This window comes from Pinus tabuliformis, chromosome 4_1, assembly GCF_031772625.1.
Source record: "Pinus tabuliformis cultivar Carrire ecotype Pingquan chromosome 4_1, CPIR1, whole genome shotgun sequence".
In the NCBI taxonomy this organism is placed as follows: domain Eukaryota; kingdom Viridiplantae; phylum Streptophyta; class Pinopsida; order Pinales; family Pinaceae; genus Pinus; species Pinus tabuliformis.
The window spans coordinates 672,397,549-672,404,183 of record NC_142303.1 but is presented as its reverse complement, the minus strand read 5'-3'; the positions used below and the strand labels follow the sequence as shown (position 1 = coordinate 672,404,183).

Below are 6,635 nucleotides of genomic sequence, written 5' to 3'. Positions count from 1 at the left end.
AGTATGGGAGCACCGACTGGTGCTTATAGGTTAATGGGTAAACCTGTAGTGGTGGTGGATCTACCTATGTTGTAGCATTTACAATAGGATCAAATTAGACACATCAAAAGTGTGGATCCATACTAGTACCAGGCTAGGTCTTACGGTGAAAGCTCAAGGTAGGGCAGATATCCCTCTATGAAGAAAGCACCGCTCAATGGGGGAAATATTAATAATGAAATGACGTGAACCTCATGCGAACAAATATTATTCAAATTCGAGGACCACCCTCTAATTATGTTGGAAGGTGTGAAATTAATATGTACTGGAACAACGAAGGTGTGAAATTAATAAGTATTGGAACAACTAAAATTACTTTAGCAAGAGATTTTGTCGGTATTGGAAACGGTTCAGAGAAATGGTGGGTTGGTTCCAAGGAAAATTTTAAGGATGGAAAATTATATTGAAGTTCAAAAACATTGACGAATCTCACTAGTCCTTGATATGCGAACTATAAAATGTTTATTTATGTATTTGTAAAATTATTCAAATTTATAATGATTTTATATATACTCTCTATATAATGTTGGCGATTTTTAAGGTAAAAAAAATTTATATTGTAAAATTCCAGTGAATCATTTTTATAAAAAATAGAAATTGGGGAATATTTTTTTAGATAAATAATGTAAACTCTTATTAGCCAATATTAACCCTTAATATTTTCCATAATTGGTTCATAGGTATAAGGTCTGAGGCATGGGTTTCCCATGTAAGAAGGCCCCAATGAAGAACCCAAAGGAGGGTTGAGTGTAGTTCCCAATAGGTGGACAGTGCGTTCCCAAACAAGAATGAAAGGAAGGTCCCGAGGTAGAGATAGTAGGCAAACAATCAAAAGGTTGTAGCTGGATACGGTTACGGTTAGGGAACTTCTTGCTTGATCGGATGAGGTGACGGACGGTGTAAGGTCCTCGGGCGCACACATGGTTGGACGCCGGGCAAGCCAGACCGGCGCGCGGGCGAGTTGGGCTGCACGACGGGCACGCGGGCGAGTTGGGTCACACGACGGGTGCGCGGGCGAGTTGGGTAGCACGACGGGCGCATAGGCGAGTTGGGGCGCATGATGGTCGTGCGGGCGAGTTGAGCTGCACGACGGGTGAGAGTGGGCGCGTGGGTGAGTTGGGCTGCACGGTGTGGGCACGCGGCAAGTTAAGGCACACGAAGGTGCGACGAAAGGGTGAGTTACATGCGACGAAACATTACGACATTTGTGACATAACTTGCGACGATAGGAGGAACGATGAAGAGTTTATACATGATTTTAGCGTGGGTCAATACACTTGAGGCCGACTCATGATGATGTGCAGGCCGACTTGTAGTTGGGCATTTGAAGGGTGTGTAAAGATATTTTTGGTGGTCGGCTGGGTAAGCCACCACCCCACTTACAAAGACTATATATTATGGCATGCGTTGGAGCATTGAACCATCATAGAATCAACTCATTTGAACAAGGAAGCTTCGCATAATAGGTGCAGGGCAAAGTGCGCATTAGGAACAAGGGATAAGCGCATAACTCATGCACTTGAGGTTGGACTTGTGCATGGGTTTGGCACGCACTTGGACAAAAGTCGAAGGTTGGGCAAGGTGTGTCGTCGGTTGATTGAAGTGCCAGTTTGTGTCAAGACTTGACGGGGGTGTCTTGGTGGCTCGGGTGAGCACCCTCCCACCGTGCAAGGTGTGCACAAAGGTGTGTAAAAGGCAGTTTGCCATGATTGTAAATTGGCTAAGTATAGACTTGGATTTTGCCAAGAATACTTGTAAAAAGCTTGTATTGTTGTAAGATTGGTTAATACATATATTATTGGGCAGACTCATTGTTCAGGGAGTTGCCCCTCCCTTTATATTGTGCAATTGTGTTCTTGTTGCTGTTGATAATGAATGAGTATGGGTCTTCATTGGTATAAAGGTTAACATAATAATACTTGGTTGTGAAACACAAACTAAGTAAGAGAAAGTGAATTAGGCGTAGTCCATGAACATTAGTATTGGTGAAAAGAAAGTGTTATGTGGTGCTGCACCTCGCTAAGAGCGGTTGAAAGACTATCGTCTGCTTGGGGACGTGACAGACGGGGTCCCACTGCTTCAATACCTTTGAGCATCTCGTTGAACGATTCCTCCTTTATTTCAAAATCCCAATATTTCCACTCCATATTTAATAGTGGCTATCACACATGTTTTCCTAGATTGAATATCTTGAAATTATTTTCAAACTCAGTAGGGACTACCACTGCCTGCAAAGCTTGTTTAAAATATTATTGATGTATACCTTGAATATTCAAAATAGGGTTGCTAGTTTGTATTTAACATTATGCGTGGAAATTTAGTAATATATATAGTTTAAATTTTACCATTAAAGTTTACCGAGTTTACTGTTTTGAAATCTAAATCAATATCTGAAATACAAAGGTTAAATCCAAATTTATAATAAAAAAGTTAAAAGATAATGTATAAAAAATGAAAAGATAATAAATTGTTTTAATTCTCTTTTTTATTAATTTTAGTAATGGTTTTGATTTCTCTTTTTCTTTAATTTTAATATTCAATTTAAATAAGATAAATGGTAAATTATATTCATATTAATTAAACGTATAAACATAAACACGAATAAATGGTAAATTATAAACATATTAAGTAAACGTATAAACATAAACACGAATAAATGCTATTAAATTATGAGTAAACATTCCAAAATATACTCACATCATTAACTATGGACTATAAAATTGAATTAAGTCTTGACTACGAAATTGAGTTCTGTAGAAGCCACGTAATTAAGCTAACCTAACCAAAAACTCAATGACTTAATTCAACTTAGACATCTTGTCGAGAGTAATCAGGAAGTATGGGAAACTTAAGAGTTATTCTCCAAAGCAACACCGAACTGTCCATCAAATACTGAAGTTTGTAAGAAGTTAAGCACTTTTTGCTCTTTTAAAACGTGTAAAATCGTAACTTGCATAACCAGTAATGCCAAATACATGATTGTCACCTCATGAACTTGTGATGAATTTACTGCATATATTTTGGCTCTGAATCTTTCATAACGAGTAATGAAAAACAAATGATGGTCGGCTTATAACTTGTTTTGAATTTACTGCATATGGTTGATAAGAGGTGAAATTCGACATGCTATCCAGCGGCAAGATTGTGGGAAAAGACCAAAAGTATTATGTACATTGTAAGAGCGTGTGCACCTAACTTGCCATATATACTAAATGCCAGGGAAAGAGCTTCTTAAGTTTTGAAACTTAAAAAATTTTAATCATTGGGATTGCGTGACTTATGTTTCACCAATATGTCATTTGACACTAGTTTGTTAATTTTTTTTAATGAAGAGGTTAGTGTTCATTGGATTATGGAATGGGTAAGAATGGCTTATTAGAAATAATCAATCTTACGTCGTAAAGCGTTCCTCTAAAAGAAGTCTCTCTCATGCTACATGTGTTGTTGTGAGACGTTGATTTTGATGTTAGACAATTCAAATAACCTCTACCAATGGATCGAAAAATACAGGAATTTTCAGTTACAATTCGGTAGGAGCATCTTCCTCTCATTTGGGAGCCTCACATTGGTTGTTTGTGGTGTCTTTCGAAACTGGTTGACCTAACCCTCACTTCAGTCTCTCATTCTGAGTGTTTGTGATGGGAGGGTTTCACTCTGCAACTCCATCTATAAACAATAACCTCATCAATGCTCCAATGACCCCTTCTTCTTGGGATTACAAGCTATCTGCGACTGCCTTGATGCCACATCCACTCAGCGACTGATTCTTTGCTCCATCTTTCATTCTCAGGTACAATTTCTGCATTAATAGGGTTTTCCTTTCAATTATTAGAAGCGATAGTTTCCCAGGATTTTCCTTTCTGCTTCACAGGCTTGGAGGCAGCTAGGGTTTATTTCCTTTAATAGGTAATTTGTCAAATAAACCCTCAATAATAGTCACATGGTTCCTGCAAAATTATCTTGATTAATAGTTCAAGTATATAAATTGTCACTCTCAACTACTTATTTGTTGATTATAGGCACAAACTTACTATCGAGTTTAACAGAAACATGTTGTATCAAGAACAGGGCACTGTGTTCCTAATACTAGTCACAATCTATGGTTAAATGAACAATGTACAATATACATGAGATAATGAAACTTATAGCAATGAAAATGTCAGTAGAACAGGGATCTCTCCAAGTAAGAAAAGCTTGAATTCTCTCCCCCTGTGTATCAAAATCACCCAATACAGTCTGTATCCTTGCGGCCAAAATCCTTAATCGATCATATCTCATTGTAACAATTTTAGAGGCCTCAGAGATCTGTAATGGATCAAATTGGTCATCAAGTTTGTCATGATCAACGAAATTTACATGGGAATTTGTGTATCCATGTGCAGTGGCATCCTAGGTCAAATCCTATAGGGCCATTCACCAATGAGAAAAATGTAGCAGACAACTGTTGGCACAATGAGTTCTGGGTACCAAACCAGGACAAGGAAGCGGAAATGCACTAAATTATTATAATGGGATTCCTCCACTGACATATATCATCAACCCATTTAGAAACAAATGCAACTCCATTGAGAACATTCATAATTCTGAACCACTTAGCCTTACTTCTCCTCTTGCTCCACATATTAGAATCTGTATCCAACATATATTTCACTAATTCCTATCTTAAAGGTGGCTCAGCATGATCTTATCTCAATCCAACAATCTTCATTGTTGTGTTTCTTAACATGTCCTGCTGACTTAGGCTCAAGGGATGAAAATAATTCATCTTAGGAAGTAAAGGTTGAGAGTAAATATGAACAACATCAAGCAAAGAAGAGCAGGAAAAACACACTGAGAGTTCAATTTCTCCCTTTTTTTTCACACCAGAAAGTTGGAGAACCAACAATGTATAGGAATTTCTATAAAATCGATTGCTTTCCAGTGTTGAAATGTGAATCCACACTTTTCCAATGAGAACATCTTTGAGTGACAAAGAATTCTTATCTTAGTTGTTCATGTATATGTGCCAATTATCAAAGACCCCTAATGTTACAACAATGCACGGGTCATAAAATTCCCCTCTGTATTGCTCATTCTAGCTTGGGTCAAATCTATCAATAATTTTTCTCGTTCTAATGCATTTTTGCCCATAATTTGCTACACAATAGGCATCTGTTGTACCTCTTCCTCCTTTGGTTTTCATAATTAACATGTTTTTCGCTCCCAAAATTCCCAATTCAAGCACACCTATAGATGGTTTCCATAATTGTTTAGCAGTTGGCCTTAAATCACTGCTTAAATGGACAACCTCATCCATTACACGATATCCCCAATTAAAGCACAAGCATAGATGAATTATTCCATGATACTTAACATTTGGTTTTCCATTTGCTTTTTCTCCATTGAACCACCTTGAGCTTACCATACGGTAATCTAGTCTCCTTTCAATTGGATTTAGTGAAACTCTAGTTTGGCCTATGTCCTCCACATCCTTGTTACCACCATTACTAGGTCAATCCTCAACCAATAACATAAGTTGTTCCTTAAATGGTTTAGTTGCAACAAAGATCAAATCTTCATTCCAAAATGGGATTGACAAAGTTCTAGAATTAAAAGTTCTAGTCCACAAAACCTTTATACCCAACCACACCCTCACTTTGAGCTTAGGAAAATTTATCTTTTCAGTAATCTCAAGTCTTGGGCTTCAATTACATTGACCCTTAGATACCATAATTTGGGGATAAATATACTTTTGATCTTGTATTCCTAATACCTACTGTATCAAATTACCAAGCCTTTGGGAATGTTTCGTCTACTTGTGTTCCCATCCAAATTGCAAGCATAATATCACCTTTGACTCTACCATCACCTTCCAACCTAAGCCATGAAGGTTCCAAAGGGCTATCTAGAGGAACTCTTGTTGGAAGCTCCAAGAGATCAAAGCAGACTCCCCCAAGGAAGTCATCCCAGGAATTTCTTCCATCCCATACAAAAATCTCCATGGTAGGAGCTGATTGAAGTATGTCTTTGCCAAAGGCAAAGATATGCTCCCATTCAGGATATGCAGTGTTATGAAATTTTCGTGTTCGAACAATTTCGCCTCCAACTCTCATTTTTACAAATAGATCACCTACGTACCCTGTAACAATCCAAAGATTTTGGAACCAAATTTAAACTTACCAAACTATGAACTATTCCACGAGTGTTTTTGAGAATGGAAACTCACACATTATGCCTATATTCTAAGTAACAAATGCATAGGGACAATAATTTAGTCAACTTTCTTAGCCCTATGGAGTCCTTACCATGCCACAATTCTTACCAACATAATGAACATCACTGCATCTCTAAATAATATCAAGCCAAGAAAATACCTATAATTTAACTATTTGGGAACAAGAGTTTGAATCATTCAGAATGTACTGTATTAACTAAGAATATTATTTTCTCCAAAAATAAACAATGAGAAACCCCCTAAGCTAGAAATTTCCATCCCTTATGACATCTCTAGAAAATTTACCCATGTTCATAGATTTGAAATATTGTCTTAAAGTGACTAGTCTGGTGTCCTATGGAGATCAAAATTCATCGCTAATTTGGAAACTAACTACAGTCTA

General features: G+C 37.3%; 1 pseudogene; it reads right to left on the bottom strand.

The window, feature by feature from the left end:
* Positions 1-5,530: 5,530 nt before the first annotated feature.
* LOC149177890 (FT-interacting protein 7-like) lies at positions 5,531-6,131 on the bottom strand (annotated as a pseudogene).
* Between the last annotated feature and the right edge of the window lie 504 nt (positions 6,132-6,635).